This window comes from Xenopus laevis, chromosome 2L (genome assembly GCF_017654675.1).
Source record: "Xenopus laevis strain J_2021 chromosome 2L, Xenopus_laevis_v10.1, whole genome shotgun sequence".
NCBI classification, from domain to species: Eukaryota; Metazoa; Chordata; class Amphibia; order Anura; family Pipidae; genus Xenopus; species Xenopus laevis.
Genome location: NC_054373.1, coordinates 60,760,119 through 60,783,288, shown reverse-complemented (window position 1 = coordinate 60,783,288; position 23,170 = coordinate 60,760,119).

Here is a 23,170-nt window from a genome sequence, read left to right as displayed (position 1 = left end):
TAATGGGGCCAAGTATCAGCTATTTTGTCATGGGTGCCACCACCACAAAGACAAAGCAAGAGCAAATGCCTTTGGCAGAAGTACTCCTTGCACATGAACATGGTAATATAAAGGACTGCAAGGGACAACATAATTTTTCATTTTCAGTACAATATAATATTGCAAAGCCCATTAATGCATAATCCAAACACATCCTTATTTTTTTTATAAATATTTTATTAATATTCCTATATATTTTATATTAACATTATTTTTCTTTTAATGTTTAGTACAGCATGTATTTAGGCATGATTTATTCTGCACATGGAGCCTCTGCAGTATTGCTGTCATATAAGTGGTAGCAGTGTAATGTAATCTAAAGGTGAATTTGTGTCCTCTGATGACCACATACTGTAATTATTAAAACATGGTGGAGTGTTTGCCTTTATTAGTTAGTAATTACTACTTAACAAAAAATATTGCTTTTTTCCACTTATAATAACTGGTTAATATAATACTGTAGCTTTGCTTCAGTCTATTTCTGTGTTTTGGTTTGTATGCTCAGCTTTAGACTCTTTTTTATATAGAGTTATTAATATATTTAAAAAAAAAAATCAGCACTCATTAATGCCCATATTTGGACCTTTCTCAAGGTAGATGCATGTATGCAAATGCAACATATAAGTACCTCTCAAAGTGACCTCAAAAATGGAGCCAAAAGTTAAAAAAACAAAAAGTTATTCCCCTTAATTGATTAGGATCAGAAATATAATAATAATATACAACAACACTGTAGTACCTAAATGTAACCCATAGGTGTCAATAAATTGTACACACTGCCTCAAGAAATATCCATATGAAAATGATAGCATCATTATAAATAACATCTTGTGCAAATGCATTATAATAAAAGCCTAAGATGCCTAAAATGTATTTTATATACTGTAGTTTACTGAACCAGGCCAGAGGTTCAGTAGGCCTGTAACAGAAATTTCATAAATGCTTTCAAAGTTGCCCGCAGTAGCCCCTACCTTCTAATCTTGTTAGGACATCATTTCAGCACCAGGGGCACTTAATGGGGTTGTTCACCTTCAAATTAACTTGTAGTATGATGAAGAGAATGATATTCTGAGATAATTTGCAATTGTTTTTAATTTTTAATTATTTGCTGCTTTTGAGCAATTTAGCTTTTTATTCAACAGCTCTCCAGTTTGCTATGTCAGCAATCTGGTTACTAGGGTCCAAATTACATTAGCAACCATGCATTGATTTGAAAAAAAAGACTGGAATATGAATAGGTTAGGCCGTTAGGGCCTGCATTTAAAGATGTGTAATAAAAAGCAGCAATAACAATTAGGGGGTTATTTATCAAAGGTCGAGTTTGTGAGGTTTTTTATATCTCAAATAAACTCACAACTTGATTATTTTCTTATTTATGATAAAACTCAAATGGAAAAAAACTCAAATAAGTGTAATCGGAGTGAAAAACTCAAATATTCTGCTACTTTTCATCCAAAAAAACTCTAATCGCTTGAATTATTTTTTTGGAGAGCAAACCACAGAAAAAAAATCTGAACATCATGAAGGCTACAAACATCTTCAGATGGTTCAAGGGACCTCTGCCACTGACTTCTACATGACCTTGACAGGTTTTAGCTCCAGTATATTTGGCTTTGGTGTTCAGATTTGACAGCTGATGAAAATAATTACATATTTTATGATCACCTTTTACATAGGTGATATTTTAACTGCGGAATTTAATTTGTGTTATGTTTTAGAAAATGCTAAATCAATAAAGTTTCTTTTGCCTCTAGAATCTATGGGGATGATCACATTAAGCAACTTGCAAGAACAGAGGCATTGTGATTTCAATAATAATGTCAATAATAATGTCAAGCAAAAGAACATACCAACACCAGAAGGCATTCTGGCTTGAAACACCTCTTGTTTCCACAATGGAAATGGGTCAGGGTCCGTAGATTTCCCTGAGGACTGGAAGCCATGGTCATGAAGTATCATCCTCCAACAACCGATCCGTGTAGCAAACAGATTTTACTGTTCTTTTTCCCCTAAAGGACACTAAAGAAGTGTGGAGCATTGCATATTATAAAATCATGCACTAACTTAATATTTTTCTTACTACCTCTTTTAAGGCGTTGTATATTCCAAAAGAGAATGAAAAGCAAACAATCTCAAAATGTTTTTTGAACAATTTGATTTAATTTGCTTATTTGCTATTCTGAGCCATGTAAAAGTTGTGTGCTGCTAAAACAGAAACTTTGGCTTAGCAGCTCTCTTCCTAGGATTCCCAGTAAGTAGTTTCTAAGGTTGTTTTGAAATTAATGCAACATCTCCACTAAAAATCTACAAAATTCTAACACTCTGAGATAATAAGCTGCTTCTCTATGGCCCAGCATGGCTGTCATGTGTTGCAGGGTACAGCACAGTGTGACAAGTGCCTTGATCCCAATTTAATTGTATAATACCAGTTAAATGTTGAGGTTAGTGCCACCATCAGAAACTCACTTTTGGGGTTCACCTCCTATTGCATACTGAACAATTCTAAATAGCTAGTGTTTGATCCAGCAACAATTACTTCTTGTGTGGAGCCTAAAAACCCATGTGTATTTGTTGCTAAAGAATAATATATAGTGGAGTTCTGCCAGTCTCATCCAATTTTAATGGGTTGTAAACTTAAATACCTGCATAACATTTTTCATAATGAAAGCAAATTTAATTCTATACAATATATATTCATTATAAAAATTGTCATTTGTAAATGTAATTGTTTTTGGAAAAATTATTTTTCTGCTCTTTTCTATTCCCCATACTGCTTATTCTTACTACATGTACCATTCAAAAATGTTGCAGCTTTCCTCAAAGATTCCAACTCTTGCAGTGCCTTGAACACTTTATATTTATTTCTGAAATAATCCTTTTGTTTGCATAAAACCTAATTTCACAAAGGGGGTATATTTTCTCTTTAAGTTTGATCTCAGCAAGTGTAATAGAGCTTAGATCTGACTTGTGATTGTGAGTTAAATCCTCCTGACTCAGATCCAGATTTTCCTTCATAAAATGATGGCAGGCCATTGGAGTGACAGAAGGTGAGTGAATACAGTGATCAGAAATATATAATGTGTTGGGAATGTAGGGACCTATAGGATATCCTATCCCTATAGAGTTAATCCCCTACCTTTTGTATGTAGTTCTCTTTTCCCTTGTTATTGGGCCAAGCCCTTGTAAATGGTAAAGTGTAACACCCACACCTATTGGACAAAGAGTGTAATGACACTCCCCTGCCACACTGCTATATAGTGTTGTGCAGGGAGTGTCCTCTTCCTCTTTGGCTCCTGGTGCTGCTGCTAGGTGAATCCCCATTGAGCCTGGGATCACCATAGGCCCCAGTAAGCATTTACCCCAGAGGGACCTGACACCTTTGGTGCTAAGTCGGGGACCAGGTAACCCCGTGAACAAGGACCAGCTAAGATAGTAAGATCTTGTTATAGTCTCTCTAGGAGAGAAAGACAGAGAGGTGTAGCAGAAAGAGCAGTTGTCGCTCCAACGAGGATTGTAGTAGGGAGTAGCTTCCCACAAGGCCTGTTTGCCTTTAGAGCAGGGAACTCAGTTGATAGGCATCTAGGTGAGCAAAGGACTACCTGTACCCTAACTGATCGATCCCGATCCCCTCGCTGTGCAACTTCGGTTGAACTGGGAATTGATGTACACCTATCTGCAATATCTTTTGGGAGTCGCACCTGTTTGACTGTGAACCTTGTACTGTCCAAAGTGATTCCACCTGCTGTGTCCTCAGTATATTTGTAAGTAAACCTGTGGTCATTTGCCTCTGGCATAATAAATCTGTGCTCCTGTTTACCTTTTTAAAGAACCTCCTGGCGTCCATTATTCTTTTTTGCACTTATATGCCTGTGAGTTGTAGTTCAACTACAGTTTAAAGGGGAAGCTTCCATTTGGCGAAGGCTCTGCCCTGGGTGAAGATTCGCAATGTAACCCATGCTCACTACCTAGCTGGTCACCCTTAACTCCTAATTGGCAGACTAGGCCAAGAAAGCGTTACAGGAACATCCAGAGAGAGAAACTGGATGACTATAGAATTGTACACAAAACTACAGCAAAAACAGCTACTCTGCTTAGGATAGTTAGTCTGTTTGCCTGTATTTATTCAGAAGAGCCACAAAATGTTTTGGGATGGAGCCCTTGCACACTGATGAAAGTCTCCACCCAGAAACATTGTGTGGTAGGGTTTGTCTATAAAAATGCAAGATACTCAGTAGCTACACTGTATGCATTAAATTAAATTGATTAAGTGCAGCCCTTCTAATTAGATTTTATAGAAGTGTCCCTTATTTTTATAGGGTCTGGTAACCTGAGCCTGAGGTAGGTAGTGTCAACCCTAAAGCATGTTATATTTCTTCTTCGGTAAATATTTGCTTCCCTTAAGCTCGCCATACATTTTAAAATCTAATTGTGTGGCGAGGTTGCCAAATGAGCCTATCTTTCACTGATATGCAACATCGGGCTGATCTGTTGGAATGAATGATGATTGCTTCTATGCAGGCTGTCAGATCAAGGACTTGTACCTAGATTCTGCTCTACACATTTTGAGCTATCTATCCTTCTGGGAAGGCAGGGACTACCCCCAACACACTTTTTCAGTGTGCCTTTTACTACAGGTAAGGTGCAGCAGAGTTCTGGGCACAAGGTCACACCCAAAACTAACGAAAATGTATTACCAACAAAATACTGCAGTACAGCCCTTCATTAACACAGAATATACAGTGAGAGGAAAAGCTGTATCGCTGCAGGAGTTAATCTGGCACTCTCCCTAGGCCTCTCTCTCTTTAGCATGGAAGCATTAACTGGCAAATGCTGCTGCAGTTGCAAACAGCTTTAGGCTCTGTAACCCTTCTGGTTGTCAAGCAGAAAAGGGATGCTTTACAAGTTCTGCCTGCTTATGTAGGCTAATCAGGGCTTAACCCATCGATAGATAACACAGCTCCTCGACTAGAAAATATACAGAAAAATACCTATTACTGCCGCTCTGGCAGGGAAATGGTTATGCTGTTATGCTCTGCAGGATTTGGGCTAGCTTAGATATTTTTATATAAAAACTGAGAGTGGTAGACAAATAAAGGGATGCACAATAAAGGGAGGCAAGTAAGATAGATGGATACACAGAGGGATAGATTCACAGGGAGAGACAGACAGCTGCTCGGAGCTCACTCTGCAGGGACCAGTCTGTGAAGTCTGTTTCCATGGAAACTGCATCCTGAGCAAGTGAGGGGACACAATGACACATGGTGATACAGAGGGAGTTACACTGACACATATGCGCAGAGTCACTAATAAGCATGCCATACAGCTACGCATAAACATACATATCTGGACACAGACGTATATTATATCTCCTTTTCTGGCTAATTTTCTTTTGTATGGTGTAACTTGCCTCCAGCTATTTAATTATATTTGCAATGCTGTCCCTGTACAGGTTATAGCATGACCACAATTCTCATCTAGAGGTAGATGGGGTTATAAATATGCAAGGTATACATAGCTTGCACCCTTGCAAAATCCACTAAACTTCTAGCTCTAGGATGGCAGTGGGCTAATAGGACACGTACTTCAATAATGATAACTTCTATGACTAATAGAGGGTAATTCAAATTATTTTACCATAGAGACCATATTCAGTTATGATAATCAAATATACATAGATTGTAAGCTCCACTGGGACAGGGACTGATGAGCAAAAAGTGCTATGTGTCAGTTGTATATCATGGAGAATAATAAATACTGCACATGGCTTAGCCTACATAAATATACATATATATACAAATATAAATGGAACTGGTGTATCTCTAAAAAGAATTCTGCTGTAACAGCCTGTGTTTTGAAACATTGTTGGTGTAATTTGCCTTAGTTCAGCAACAAAAGCTTTCATGAGGTTGGGTGCTCTTACCATTGGGCTGATGTCTGTGCATGCCAGTTAAGTTCTTCCATTCCCATCTCAGCAAAAAAAATGTTTGTTTTGTGCATAGGATCATTTGGCTAATATAGGAAAGGGTCTTTACCAATCTGTTGCCACAGGAAGGACTAAGCAGTCAAGAATTATATTGAACAGTGGGCATTAAATTTTGCCTTCACTGGAAACGGGGGTCCTAATCCAAACCATGAAAAACAGCCATTGGCTATTTTTCCTGCGCTACCAATCTAATAACTGGCGTTACATTTCAGGCAGGTAGCTTTCTCCAGGCATCCACCAAACCCAGACTGCCAGATGGAGTGGAAGGATCATTTAGACTGCTCCAGCTGTGGTTACTTTTACACCAGCCTGGCCAACTCCTTGCATTAAGTATGGTAATGTTAAGCTTGTATGCAGCTACTCGCACATAAAAACTGGATTTCACAAGGGGTATCCGGATGCCTTTGGCCATATAATGTAGTGGCAGTGTAAATCTGATCAAAAGTGCCCATATTTGTTTAGGTGGCTTGGTTGATTGTAAGCATACTGCCTGATGTACATTAGGTTTGCCACTTCACCCCCAACACATATGGAATCCACAGCCTGCATGGCTAAGTAGCAATTCATTTAGACGCATGCTGCAGACGGAACTGATTTGTGTGCAGCCACGCATCATGCATCTAAATGAATTACTAATTAGCCATGCAGGCTGTGGATTCCATATGTGTTCGGTTTTAAAGGGGTGAGGTGGCAACCCTAATATACATCCATTTGGCTATTCAGAGCGATAATTCTGCAATCCTAGTAAGTCACATACCCTTGTTCTGATTGTTTGGGTCATAGGCCTAAATAGATGTAAAAATGTAAAAGTGGCCATTCAAATGATTTATTGAACATTTCTGCAAAAACCCTACTAGTCCCACCTTTATGTTCCACTTCCTGTTGCCTCATTTCCCAGGCTGTGCAGGGGAACCAGTGGCACTCAGCACATTGCACTGTATGACAGGTACCAATCAGCAGCTAGGCTGACCTTATAGGGAATTGAAGCCTGTCTTTGTTTGTATGACTGCATGGCTGTTATTGGCTATCTCCTCCTACTGTGCTTTGTCAGGGACCATTAGGACACACCCACCCCTCATATGAAACACAGACAGGGACTATAGCACATCGATAGGGAGTCCAATAAAGGGGACATTTAGTAGCCCAAAGTGAAACCAACACCATATATTAGTCATTATTACCTATACATTTATGAGGGGATTTTAGTAATGCTATATGTCTCCTTTAATGAACTGTAAAGTTGGTTGTTTAAGAATGTTTACTCTTTTTTAGTCTGACTAAATGCCAATAGCTGTTTATATGAAATAGGATGCCCTATAATATTTTTATTCTATGTGAATGAACCAGGTCGACTTTTCATTGTTAAACCACAATTAAATTATGTACAAGGTGCCAACATTCTCTACATTACTCAGTTAAATAAAGGTGACAAAATAACACTATGAACATTAGAGTAGATATCAGAGGACTCAGATGTTGTGTTAGATGAGCAGATTTTCATTAACAATAGATGTACTGGTTAGTGGTGCTTCTCAGCTGTGTCAAGAACACCGCAGAATGCAGAGAACATTTCATAGTGTGTTACAGCATGTCTATTCATAGAAGCAAATGTAACCTCGGGGCGGTTGCTAGGTACAGTCGTGGGCTAGCAGCGTGATCTGTTCAAGCCTGTAGGTTTCAGGGGCCCTGCCCTGCATCAAGACATATTTCGTATTCCTTGACATTTCGTGATTGGAGATATTATCGAACAAAGTTCAACCGCTATGCAACGATCCACACAGACCAAATCACTCCTACACTAAAATACACTGTAGCATTTACCCTTTGCTGTATTCCTGTTACTGAATATCTGCTTCCAAAATAAGTGGTAATATACATATATATAGTATAATATAAGCTATACCCAAGTGCTGAATCACAGGTAATATTATAGGAACACTGTCATGTTTGACTTTGTTTTATATTGATTATTTCTCTAGCAGCTATTTAGCATTACTCATAACTAAATTGCCCATAACTAAACCTCACTATTCTTAAAAAATGCTAATGCTGCAAAGGCTCCAGACTTCAAAGAAACCAGCCTTCTCAGCATACCTATCACTCAAACACTTCAGTTTATACCAGCAATACCTTGGAGCAGCTGGCTTCCATAGACTTCTAAGGGCAATGACAAACAGGGCGCTTTTTAACTCAAATCCCACCCCAGTCAAGAAATTATGTCAAATTGTATGTGACTGATGGCAGAGTTATCACTTGTGACTCCATAAAAGACAATGGGGCTTTGATATTAGGATGCACTGCACTCAATACAGGTATGGGATCCATTATCCAAAAAAACATTATCCAGAAAGATCTGAATTACAGGAAGGCCATGTGCCATAGACTCCATTTTAAACAAATAATTCAAAATTTTAAACATTACATTCTTTTTCTCTCTAATACAAAAATAAGTACCTTGTAACTTGTCGTAGCTAAGATATAATTAATCCCTATTGGATGCAAAAACCCTATTGGGTTTATTTATTGGGTAAATGATTTTTTACCGATTTAAGGTATGGAGATCCAATTACAGAAAGATTCTTTATCCGGAAAACCCCAGGACCCAAGCATTCTGGATAACAGGTCCCATACCTGTACATTCACAGTAAGCTGCAAGTAAGCTTGTGAAAACCTCTTCCAACATATTTATTTGGAGAATATGTATGAAGGTATTGGATCCATGGAGGTAAATGAAAAACTAATGATGCTACTAATCAAACAGAGACGTGACTATAGCTGTTTTCCCTCTCATCCCTGTTGCCACAGCATACAACAGTCCCACAGAGCTAATCATGCTGCTAGCCAGTTCCCAAGGGAAGTGTCCATTTGGCCTTAGCACTGAACAGACCAGATTCTGTGCAATTTGATTATACCGGTACAAGGTACAAGCGAATGACAAACTGGTTTATATTACAAAATGGAACACTTATAGAACAAAGAAAAAACAGCAGTACTATTGTAACTTGTGTAACCAATGAATGATCCCTTTTAATGTATATTAAATCCATGTTAGCAAATCATGTTGGTAGTTAAGCAACAAGAAGGCACATACAATAGCTGCTAGTTATTGTATGTAGGCACTGTAAGGCATCACTGTACAAAACCTGTCAGACTCACTAGTATAATCCAGTCGTAGAAGGAGCTGGAGCAGAAGATAATGAACCCACAAGCGCCTCACACAACCGCTACCCACTTGGAGTGGAACAAGGAGCAGGGTTTTGGAGAGTAGCCAGTGAGACGATAGCGAAGTACAAGGGATTAGGCGAAGTCGTAGTCAGGAGATCCGAGGTCAGAAGGCAGGCAGCAAGATTCGTAAACGGTGAGACAGGCAAGAAGGTCGAGACAGGCGGCAGTAATCAAATCCGGGTTCAGGCAAAGGTCGATAATCAGGAATCCAAAAAGTTCAAGACGCTAGGGTTTCAGTTCAAACAACCTAATAACCAGGCAATGCATCACAGACTGGTTTGGGTTTAAATACAGATAATTTGGCGCCAAACTGGCGTCACTGCGCTGACGTCGCGGAACTGACGCCAGCACGTCCATCACAGGCGTTTCCTCCTACGTCCTTGTGCCCGCGACCGGCGCCTCCGCGCCCGCGACCGTCGCCAGCTCCTGCGTCAGACGCCGACGCGCATTAGCGCGCCCGCGCCTAACAGGACGCACGTGTGCGTTCTCACAAAACCTATCCAGCAAAACATATTATGGTTGCGTATATAGCATATTATTAATGCTGGTGTATTAATGCTAAAAGAATTGGTTGGTAGCTTTCATTTCAAATAGTACCAGTGTACCCCCTGCAAAAAAATCTTCAGAGGGGCCCAGTGCACTCTGATGTCCATCATCCTGCCAACTTCCTGCCTCCACCAACTTCCTGCCCGGACTCCGCCCATGCCCCACCCAGACCCCGCCCACTCCCATGCACTATCCACCCCATGCCAACAAACTCTCCTTCTCCACTGCAGGTAAGAGAGCTAATTTCTGATCATGCCCATTATGTTATAATTTGTAGGCTCAAATGGTCTCAAGTGTTAGTTTGAGGTTGGATAATGGCACACCTTTAGCACCAGCCTCGTTAGATGATAATTACCGGGAAGTGCATCAGTATATCAGATGACAAGTGCTGGCACAAGAGTTTGTCAGCTGATCTCAATGGATTAAATGGGGGAGTGCTTTCAGGTGTTATACACGAAGGGTGTCATTTCTAAACACAAGGTGAGTTTGAGCCTGGGCAGTTAGCCATGGCAACCAATCCGATGGTTGCTTTCAGTATTCAACGTAATCACCGATTGGTCGCTATGGGTTACTGCCCAGTTGCAAATTTGGCCAGTGTTTAGTTTTGCAGCACTTCATCTGCATTTGTTTCAATGTGCTCCCATCTGTGCCTCCCCTATAAAGAGGAACAGGGTAAGTTAATTTTCCTGTGCCCTGGAACCTATAAAAAAGCTAATGTAGGATAACTTAATTACACACAATTGTGTGCAAGAGCCCTTAGACATTTAATGAAATTATAAGTACACGGCAGAAATGCTGCTCTGACTGCTTCAGCAGTGGTTCAAAAATTACCTGTTTTTTCAAGAAAAAAAACCGTTGCAAAATAAAAGCTCTTATTAAATATCATGGTCAGGAACACCTTAAAGACAGTCTCTATGCCCAATAAAAAAACATAACCTAACACTAACTAGAAAGAAAATGCACCCCCAACTAACAGTATATAAAAAACTGCTACAAAGGTTTCATCTATATATATGAACTTATATACAAAAAATTGCCTTAAGCCAGTAGGTATAAAGAGAAAAAGGACTACATCTTGTTTATATTTGTTATATCTGGAACGGTCTATTTCCTATGACGGACGAATGGCTAGTGTCAGAGGGTCGATATCTATTACCCCTGCCCTCTATGACGCCATAACGCTATAGGGCCCAAGGCAGGATGGACTATAAGGACCAATGGTCAACTGTGGACAATGGTCACTCATATAACTTATACTAGGCCATACAAATAAATGATCTCCACTCTGTTACTTAGATTCCAGAGTGTCAGCATGGTGTCAACATGTCTCTTATGCCCTTTTGCAGAAGTGTTGCTCAATGGCTGTACCACAATGGCTATGTTTAGCCAACAGATGTTTACGAGGCTGTGGACAGTTGGAACCAGAAATCTCTTATGTTGCAAAACTGCACATCTTACGGGAATGTATAAATGTATATGCCAGTAAGTCTCCTCGCCAGACCATGTATGGTATTTCCGTGTACCCCTTGTCACAATTACTGTAAATGCCTTCTGAAAGCTATATAACGCTTGGACCAAGAGGTGTGTCTTTGGTGAGTCCTTGGGTGACATTCTGTGAGTTACTCCAACAGCTTACCCAGACAAAACTGTTATGTTGTATTTAGGGTTGACACCCGGCTGGTATTTTACCAGCCTAGCCGGTAAAACACCTGCCGAGGCCAGGGCCGGTATTACAAATTTACCGGCAATGTAGCTGCCTGTAAATTTGTAATACACCTAAGAAAAGCCCGTGGCCTGCCCCCAAACTCACCTTTTTCGCCGGCTTCTTGTCAATCGCAGCGCTCCGCCCCCTTGATGTCACACCAAGCCAATCACACGCTGACTATTACTAAAGGCTTTCCTGACTATTAGAATTGCCTGACTATTACTAAAGGTTTTCCTTTACTGAGTTTTGTCTTACACAAGGTCAAAATGGTACTACTAAAAATACCCTCAATCTATATAGAATTTCAACAAAATATGACCATGACTAACAAAACACCTCCATGTGTAATATAAAGCACAAAATTTGCCCAATAGTAGAACTCATAGCAACCAATAAGATGTTTGCTTTTAAACTGGCTACCAATAAATGCTGCCTGTTGATTCGTTACTGCACCTCGGCAAACTTAGTCCCTTTTATTACATAACTCCATTATTGTGTAACCACTTTTGGAGTGCCTCATTATTGGGCCAGTTTGAGGGTCATATATTTGTTGATATATGTGAATATCTTGATGTTATTGAAAGTCTATCAGGTGACATATTTCAGAGGCTCTAATGTTTTAGAAATTTTAAAGGGATTGTTCACCTTTGAGTTAACTTTTAGTATGCCGTCGAGAGTGATATTCTGAGACAATTTAAAATTGGTTTTCATTTTTTATTATTTGTGGTTTTTGAGTTATTTAGCTTTTTATTCAGCAGCTCTTCAGTTTGCATTTTCAGCAATGTGGTGCTAGGGTCCAAATTAACCTAGCAACCACGAGGGTCTGAATAGAAGATGATTAATAAAAAGTAGCAATAACAATAAATGTGTAGCCTTACAGAGCATTTGATTTTTTTTAGATGGGGTCTAAAAAAAAGCTAGAAAGAGTCTGAAGAAGGCAAATAATTCTAAAACTATAAAAAATTAATAATGAAGACTAATTGAAAAGTTGCTTACACTGGCTCCCAATCTCTTCTAGAATCAAATTCAAATTACTTACACTCACATTCAAGGCCCTTAATAATGAAACCCCTCCCTATATTTCATCTCTAATCTCCAAATACACTCCTTCACGAAACCTACGCTCTGCTTCTGATCTTCGCCTCACTTCTCCTCTGGTCACTTCTGCCCATTCTCGTCTACAAGACTTCTCTCGGGCTTCTGCTTTTCTCTGGAACTCTCTGCCACAAGCTGTCAGACTTTCTCCTTCCTTCCAAACTTTCAAGCGCTCCTTAAAGACCCATCTGTTTAAAGAGGCTTATTCAATGTACCTTAATTAATCTTTGCTGTATCAAAAATGACAAAGTGTTTATACAATCCTAATGTCTCAATTGTACCCTAACCTTTTAGTTTGTAAACTCTAATCTCTAGGTCCTTCTAATCCTATTGTACTCTGTAATCCAGGGGTGTCCAAACTTTTGGCTCGCAGGGCCACATTGGAAAAAGAAGAATTGTCTGGGGCCACACATGATATACACAAACACATTTGATTTGTAAAAGTAAAGGAAATACACAGAAAAGAAATACAATGCCAGTTGGATAACCAGATGGAGCTATACACTGGAATATGGGACACCTGGATATTAAAGAGACTTATTATTATAGTATTATTACTAACTGGGCAATGGGCAGAGTCCCCCCTCCTCCTATATCCTTTGCGACATGACGTTTCCTCAGGAACCAAACTGGGCCGCATTCATATGCATCCTGGGCCGCATTTGGCCCTCGGGCCGCAGTTTGGACACCCCTGCTGTAATCCTTGTCTGTTATCCACCATTTATTCCCTGTTTGCTATAACTGCAGTAAAGCACTGCGTATCTTGACAGCGCTATATAAATAAATGATGATGATGATGATGATGAATTGGTGAACCTCCCCTTTTAAGGCAAAAAGACTACAGTTAAGGATAACAGCAGATAAATCATGCCAGTCGAAATGTCACATGGCTTCCGGGAGTGGAGGGGGGAAGCACCACAGTAGCCCTTTGTTCTAAAACTATTAAAATAAGGCCATGATTTGTATGGCCTTTAGTTGCCTTTGAAATGAATTCAGATTTTATAAAATATGATACTCTGTGTACCTCATTTAGAGAGCCAGTTTCCCTCCCCATTCCCCACCAGTCCTGGATGGTTTAACAGTCCTGACTTTTGGGAGCATTCATGCATTTGATCACAGTATATTCATTTCAAAGCTGGATGAGAGAGTTTGCAGATGTTGGTTGACCTCTAGATCGTATTCCAGGGTGGGGAGGATGAATCAGCAATAGTATCCATAGAAGCCAGATAGCAACAACTTGCACAGTGGATTACCTTCAAACAGCATCGGCATCACTCTAAAACAAATGCAATATGTTAGATTGTTTGACATGTTTATTATTACAATAAACAATTTTATGGGTAGCATGTTTGGCAAAGTGACAGGGTGGCATGCATTTAAGGATGCCCCATAAATGGAGATGGTTGAAAATATACTAAACTGTGCACTCATACTTACAGATGAGCTGTTCATATGAAAAGGAACATCATATGATAGGCGATGTGGATCCATCCCATGTCCCATCCCATAAATTCCTTATTTATTTTATCCAGAGTGCCGTCTGTTTGTTTCTCTATCATAGGATAATGCAACACTTAAATGTGCTGGTAACAATACCTTGTAATACCCAAGTTAGTTTTCATAGCACCCAAGTCACAGAGCTGCCATTGGTATTTACTGTACTTCTTTACATTTGCAGTTTGTTTCTGTAGCCAGTAGGTGGAGACCCTACACTATCACAGTGCTTCTTGTAGCTGAAATATTCCATTCAATTAGCTGTAAGGCCTCTTACACACAAATAAAGCATGCAACCAGCGGAGTAACTACCATGGGTGCTGGGTGTCCGTCTGGAGCATGAGACCGAATGCTGGCACTCCCTGTGCATGCTCATTTTACTTGAATCTTAATATATGTCCTCTGCACATGTGCACATCTTACTCAGATGTTGCTAAATGCTCACAGCGCATGCACACATCTTAGTTGGACGTCATTATAAGCCCACTGTGCATGCGCACATCCTAAGGTGTCCAAACAATCTGATAAATTGTCTGCTTATCATTGTATTGATGGGGTGCAAACGATTGTATCGCTCCAACAAAATCATCCCAACAGTTGTTCTGACCGGTTTAAAAAGGTCCGTTGTGAAACTATGGAATCGGTCAGTGGATGGTACTGTCAGATAATTTTCAAAAACGATCATTTCCTGCACATTCCTTTTGCAAAAGTAAACAAAGGGACAGACAGCATCAGTTAATAAATGTGAGATCTTGAAGCCTACACGACAAATATACAACCAAAGTCTCCTCATGTATTGTTTACCATTAGGTCAGTAACTATGGGTAGGCAGAAGAGGCACGTGCCTAGGGCGTAACGCTGGTGTGGTGCTGGGCATGTACGTCTTACCTGCATTCCCCTAATCCAGGCCCTAACATCTCGCCAGTACTCACTGACCATGATGCTCCTGCTCCCTCATCTATCGCCCCCAACCCCCACTGTCATAGATTATGTGCATATGCTGTTCATGCACTCACGGTAGGGGGGCAGGTGTGGAGTAGGCTGCCAGCTGGGTTGCCTAGGGCACCGGCCCGCATGGGCAGGCCCTGTTTACCATGGATGGGTGAATCATTTGTTCAAAGGATTGTTAAGACGATAAGATCGTTCACAGAGGGACAATCTGCTCGAGTATGGCCAGTTTTACTCAGATGTCACTGTATGCTCATTGTGCATGGGCACATCTTACTCAGACTCAGTATATGCTCTCTACTCTCGCTACTCTCTTACTAGGAGTCCCTGTGTTCACTGAACATGCACACATCTAAAGCTGGTCATACACTATAAGGTCTGCTTGTTTGGCAAGGTTGACAAATAAGCAGATCTTCCCCCCAATATGCCCACCAAAAGGTGAGCAATATCGGGTTAATCCGATTGTTCAGCCCTACGGCCAAATGTTCAGATTACAATGACGGGTATACCAGCCAACGGGACGAGGACCGTCAGAGTATGTGCCAGTGTATGTGCCAGTGTATGTGGCCCTCCGACAGGCCCCCCCCCAGACCAATATCTGCCCAAAAATCCTCCAGATCTTGATTGGGCAGCTTTGATTTTCACACCTAATTAAGATCTTGACAATTTTTGAATATCACTGGGGTGGCCTGTCGGAGAGCCCTTTAGACTGGCAGATAATCTGCCAAATCAGTCTAAAAGACCCAAATCCACATCTTAAATCTGCACGTGTATGGCTACCTTTACTCAAATTCACTATAAACTCATTGTGCATGCACACATCTTACTTGGACCCTATATGCTCAATGTGCATGTGTAAATCTATCTGACACACTATATGATCACTGTGCATATGCACATCCTACTCAGATGTCACAGAATGCTCACTATGCATAAGCACATCTTACTTGGATTTCACTGGATGCTCACTGTGCATGCTCACATCTTAATTGGGCTTACATGCACACATCTTACTCGGAAGCCACTATTTGCTCACTGTGAATGCTCACATCTTACTCTAAAGTCACTATATTCTCACAGTGTACACGCACATCCTACTTGTATGTCAGTGAACCCTCACTGTGCATGCGCACAACTTACTCAGATGTCACTGAATGCTCACAGTGCATAGGCACATCTTACTTGGATTTCACTGGATGCATGTGCACAACTTACTCAGACTCACTATATGCTCAATGTGCATGCACTCATTTTACTTGAACATCACGGTATGCTCAGTGTGCATGTGATATCTTAGTTTGATATCACTAAATATATGCTCACTGTGCATTTGCACATTTTACTTGGATGTTACTGAATGCTCACCGTGCATGCTCTGACACCACCGAATGCTCTTGCACATGTGCACATATTACTCAGACATCACTATATGCACACTGCGTATGTATGCATGTTACTCAGATGTCACTGAATGCTCACTTTGCATGCACACATCTTAATCAGACTCACTATATGCTGAATCAGCAAACACAGGTTTGTATGCAGACATACTGAGCACTTTATATATGCTCAGTATGTCTGCAAAAATAGAAAAGCTGTCATTTAGACAGACAGATGTTGTGTGTATGCCCATCAAGAGGGATACTCTTGGTTATATTCAGCCAATATACATTCATAGGATTCATAGGAAGTGTAGCTGTCATTTACATTGGTACTGACAGTTTGGTTTTAGAATAATCCTAATGCAGTATTCACAGGAGAGCTACAACAGAGTGACAGGAGACATACATGGCCTTGCTCTGCTCAGACAAAGATCTTCTGCACTTCTCCATATAAATACATTTAGAACATTAATACATTTTGTGCATAAAACTAATAAGTTTTATCCTTAGAAAACAAGCTGCAGGTAAAACATTTTTCCTATAGAAATTGCCTAAAGAAATACAAGAATTCTTAATGAATCAGATGAGACTGGTTGCAGGACTAGCCAGACCAGGGAGGACTTTGTTGCAGTTGGTCATCTTAAATATATATAGCAATTTACGGACAAATAATCCCTGTTTTGTTTGGCTTTAGGTATACTGCAGACATCCCCCTGTTTTACCCTCTGCTAAATAATTTACAATTGTTTAGTGGTGAACACAACTTTCCCCTATTTATTAAGGTATTTACTTTGTGAATTATATTTTTTTTCAACTAGAGAGGTCCAGAAAAAATACACTTACAATTTGTGAATACATATCCGTATGACTATTAATTGTGTGTTACACAATGATACAGAGCAAAATTTTGGATGTCCTAATGAAGAGAAATAACTACAGCTTTGTTTGCAGTGTAATGGACAAAAATAACAACATTTTTAAAGGAACAGTTCAGTGAAAAATAAAAACTGAATAAAGGCTGTGCAAATTAAAAAAATGTTTTTATATGTACATGCTATATAATCAGACCCACTAGAAGTAATACATGTGGACCTCATTAATTAGTTCTTTGGAAGCCTGGAAGTATGGAAACTGTTAAAGGAATTGTTCAGTGTAAAAAATAAAAACTGGGTAAAAAGATAGGCTGTGCAAAATAAAAAAAAACATTCAATATATTTAGTTAGCCAAAAATGTAATCTGTAAAGGCTGGAGTGAGCCACATTCAAATGTAAAAAGACTTGGGGAGCAACACAAGCATGCAAAAAGTTCATGGGGATGCCAAATAAAGGATATGTTTGGCTATTTGGTAGCCCCTTTGTGGATTGGAAGCCTACAGGAGGCTCTTTTTGACCATAAACCTGGTTTTCAAGCAACCAAAATTTCCTCCAAGCCAGATTTCAAAAATAAGCACCTGCTCTAAGGCCACTGTGAGCAACATCCAAGGGGTTTGTGAACAACATGTTGCTCACGAGCCAGTGGTTGGGGACCACTAGTCTAACATTAGAGAGCTGCAAAGCAGGAAGTTGGGTTCTGGCTACTCCAGCCTTTATAGATGATGGTTTTGGCTAACTAACTATACTAGAAAGGAGAAAGATTTAGTATACAGAACAGAACATAATACAAAAAGTCCCTATGTGTTTCGACCACTAAGTGGTCTTCATTAGGGGCAAAATACAATAAACAAAACAAAACAAAAACTAGTGGGACTTTTTGTATTATATTCTATTTTTCTATTTTGTATAATAAATCTTCATTTTTATTTGAGGGTGTAATGCCCTTTTGTTATTTTCTTGATTCTCCTAGGAGGCTTCAATTGGCAGTCTCTACTGGATTTGCTCCTAAGGGTTATAGATCTAGGTGTGCGCCATCTTAAATTCATGACCATATATAGCATTTAAAGTGAAGGTCCTGGGGATGTTCAAAAAGAAAGGGTATCCCACAAGGTTGTTGCAGGAGGCAAAGAGGGAGGTGGATATAATACCTTGTGAGATACTAGTAAAACAAATGACAGGAATAAAGAGATGAATAGGCTAACTTTTGTCACACATACAGAATTCACTCTAAAACAGTAAGGAAAATTAACCTAGTAAAATGTTAGGCCCTACTACTTCTAAAGTCTTTGCAGAGCACCACATATTCACTAAACAACAGGTTAAAAATGTGGGTGATTCCTAAAGCTGGCCATAGACGCAAAGATCCGATCATACAAATCCTCGTTTCGTATGATTTTCGACTGTGTGTGGAGAGTCCCGTCATTTTTCGTCCCATGGAGATGTATTGCCGATCTGATGATTTTCAGTGGGAGACTGTCACCAGTTTTGTCGGACATAAACTTTTGTTCGATTGCTGTTAGGGGCAGAACATCGGCTGATCTGTTGTTTTACTACTTTATTTAAACTGAATGTTAGTGGCAGGTCGGGAGATGGGGAAGTCCGATCGTTCGAGGATTCGAACGACCGGTCTTTGCGTCTATGGCCAGCTTTAGTGTTCATGGACCTGCAGCCACCCAGTGAAACCAAGCAAACTATCTTGGGCAAGCATGTGATAAGAACATTCTGATGTCCTCTCATGTCACAATTGACCACAAGGGACCCAGATGAAACTTAATGGCTAATATACTGTACATGCATGTCTAAGAATGTCCTTAGAGGAAAACTATACCCCCTGAACAATGTAGGTCTCTATAAAGAGATATTGCATAAAACAGCTCCCATGTAAAACCATTTTCATAATAATATACTTTTTTTAGTAGTATGTGCCATTGGGTAATCCTAAATAGAAAATTGCCATTTTAAAAAATAAGGGCAGTCCCCTGGGATCGTAGGATTCACTGTACACACAAACAAACCAAACAAACTATACTTGTTAGGTCACATGAGACAATTAACACAGAGTTCTGTCTTTTGCTTCAACACTTCTTCCTGTTACAAATGCTTAAATATTAATTTTGGGGGTAAAGTTTTCCTTTAATATATTGATAATGGGATGAGTACATAGGAACTCTTGTATTTGTCTGTACAAACAAGTAGGGTATAAATGCTGCACAGAGATCATACGTGGACATAAAGATGTCCCCAGTAGCTCCCCATTGTCTCTTCTGCTGATTCACTGCACATGCTCTGTGCCACTGTGATTTATTTGAGATTAGGGACCAACTCACAATATACTGTATATATAGAATATAAATATGACAGTACAAGGCTGATTAGTAATTAGTTCAGATTTCCATTACATGGCTCCTAAAAAACCAATGCAATTTGCATCAGAATTTAGTAATCAGCCCTATAGCATCAGCTTCAGGCATGCACCCCTCGTTCTGCTTGATGATTTGCAACATCCCTTAAAGGGATCCTGTCATCGGAAAACATGTTCTTTTCAAAACGCATCAGTTAATAGTGCTACTCCAGCAGAATTCTGCACTGAAATCCATTTCTCAAAAGAGCAAACAGATTGTTTTATATTCAATTATGAAATCTGACATGGGGCTAGACATTTTGTCAATTTCCCAGCTGCCCCTGGTCATGTGACTTGTGCCTGCACTTTAAGAGAGAAATGCTTTCTGGCAGGCTGCTGTTTTTCCTTCTCAATGTAACTGAATGTGTCTCAGTGGGACATGGGTTTTTTACTATTGAGTGTTCCAACTAGTTACCTTCCCATTGTTCTTTTGTTTGGCTGCTGGGGGGGGGAGGGAGGGGGTGATATCACTCCAACTTGCAGTACAGCAGTAAAGAGTGATTGAAGTTTATCAGAGCACAAGTCGCATGACTTGGGGCAGCTGGGAAATTGACAAAATGTCTAGCCCCATGTCAAATCTGTTTGCTCTTTTGAGAAATTTATTTCAGTGCAGAATTCTGCTGGAGCAGCACTATTAACTGATTCGTTTTGAAAAGAACATGTTTTCCCATGACAGTATCACTTAAAGCTTGGTTTTGTGGCCATAGCCCAGAGTGCACTAAGCATTTGTGTGTCACTGACCCTCCTAACATAATTAATGAGCTAATGAGGTCCTGTGCACAACGTTGTAAAACTTAATCATTACAGTTAATAGTGATTCTGGGATGGTGCAACCAATTCCGTACAGGTATGGGATCTTTTATCCAAAAACCCATTATCCAGAAAGTTCCAAATGACAGGAAGACCATCTAGTATAGACTCAATTGTAACCAAATAATTCACATTTTTAAAAAGCATTTCTTTTTTTACTTTAAAATAATATACCTGTACCTTGTAGGTGATCCCAGCTAAGATATATTCAATCCTTATTGGAGGCAAACCAATCATATTGGATTTAATTAATGTTTAAATAGTTTTAGTAGGCTTAAAGTGTGGAGATCCAAATTAATGAACGGTGCCCTATCAGTAAAACCTAACATTTGGCATTCCCCAGTGATTTCACCTATGATTCTCCGTTATGACTATTGAAAATGACTGATTATAATCACTTATTTGATACCCCAAGAGGTGCTCTTGCTAGGAGAAAACTGCAATGGCCAGGGTACTTCTGAACGAGCACCACTGAGCAATGGTCTTCTTCTGCATCCTTCAATGGCCCTGGGAAGCATGCACTGTATAGTGAAAATTATGGCTTTTTGCTTTTCATGGTACTGTGCATTGTCTCCTGAAGAAGGAAGAAAAGCAAGGTGTGGTTGCTTGCTCATAAGTACCCCATGTCAGTGCAGTGCCAACCTGGGGTATCAGGTAAGTGATTATAATTACTGGGGGATGCCAAACATTTGTCACCCCAGTGACAAGGGAAAGTTGTGCTCACCACTAATTTTCAAACCATTAATCGGGGTGCAATGAGGCTTTGACCACAAAATTCATATAGACAAATACAAGAGGTCCTCTGTATTGAACTCATTATCAATATATTTCAGCTAGTGAGACATTTTGTGCCTTAACTAGTAAAAAATGTCTTACCGTTTAAACAAAACAGGGATTGTTTGTCCATATATTGCAATAAATTTAAGCTGACCAACTACATCAGAGGACCTCTTCTATTAAGCTGGCCATACACTATAAGATCTGTTCGTTTGGCGACATCGATATGCCCACCAATGGCAGGGCTATATTGGGTTAATTCGAATGTTCGGCCCAGCAGTGGCCAGCTCCATGTTATAGCTCCCACCCTTTCCAGCTATAGTCAGGTGATCACAGCGGTGGCCAATAAAAGGGTAACCATGTTTGGGAGTTTTAACCTTGAAAGCAGCAAGTAAGTTGCAGGTAAAACGTAGTCCCTTTATAAAATGCATAATGAAGCATAAGAATTCTTAATGAATCAGATGAAAGTGTAAGAGTGGCCATACCGGGGATGACTGATGTAGTAGGCCAGTTTAAATATATTGCAATATATGGACAAACAATCCTTGTTTTGTTTAAAGGGTGAGGCATTTTTAGTATCTTAAGGCACAAAATGTCTCAATGTCCTTAATATATTGGTAATGGGTTGAGTGCAGAGGACCTCTTGTTAGCAGTCAAAAGCAGTCTTTATCGCTTTCTAAACTCTGCCCTAGTAGTTTGGTGGAGCAGAAGCTGCTCTTCTATGTTGTTGAGACAGAACCCGCGTACATAAATACTACTCTAAATGACTGAATATGGTAAGGTTGCATAATTTGTATTTTCTTTCATTATGTAAAATGTTGGGGTCATATTCCTTTTAAACATAGTAATATTTTATGCTATTTTTCAGATTAAGCAAGGAACTCTGCATGATATCGAATGTCATCATACAAGTTAGCCTAATTTCCAAAACATTTTTAATTTACGGAAACAATGGTTAACCCTTTTGCTGCCAAGTCTCTTTGATCTTGCTGCCAGTAAATGCATGGATAATGCATAAATAAAACAGTATATTCTATGGCATCAGCAGCCAAGTCACAGAGAGATGATGCCATACAATTTACATTTTACAATGGTAAGTGGTTAAACACAGGCAAAACTACTCCAAAAAAACTGCATAATAAAACTTCAGCTGAATTTCTTACTTTAGGTAAAAAGGGGAAAAACTTAATTCCACTCATTTATATCCACCAGGCACTGTGCCAAGATGTAGAATTGCAGTCATTAAATGCCATATTCAAAGCAATTTTACCTACTTGCACTCATTTATACTAGCACCACGTAGCACTTTGCCATTTGCACCTTATTGGGTCTATGTGAAGAAAAACTTTACACTTTGTGCAAAATAGCTCTGCACATAACTGCATTGCCAAGCTGTAAGTACATGGCTCCATTTGTGTGTTGGGCCAGATGAATGTACACCACTACTTAATGTGTAAATACCCACCCATGTCTTGGCTGTGCACAATTTACTAACTGGTGCAAATGTTTGCGCCTTCAGTAGCTGTGGGTAAAAACATTGCTAACGGCACCAATATTTCGCACTTTGCAAATGAGCCATCAAGAATATATCTAATTAAATGCACTTTAATTGGAAATATTCACTTTTCTCAAAATATCAGAATCATACAAGAGACTGCATAATGATTATTAAGTGGCTTATGTTGCCATCATTTTCTGATAGCTGTGCAACTGTTGCCCCCTGGTGCCAATGGGAAAAAATGTTGCTTTTTAAGCAAATCATGCATATGTATGTACATTTTTAGTGTTCAAAAATGTTAGTTCTTTGAAGGCACATAAAAATCATACATACACACATCTAAATAATAACACATACATATAGCATGCATTTGTGATTTATATGGCATGCCCTTC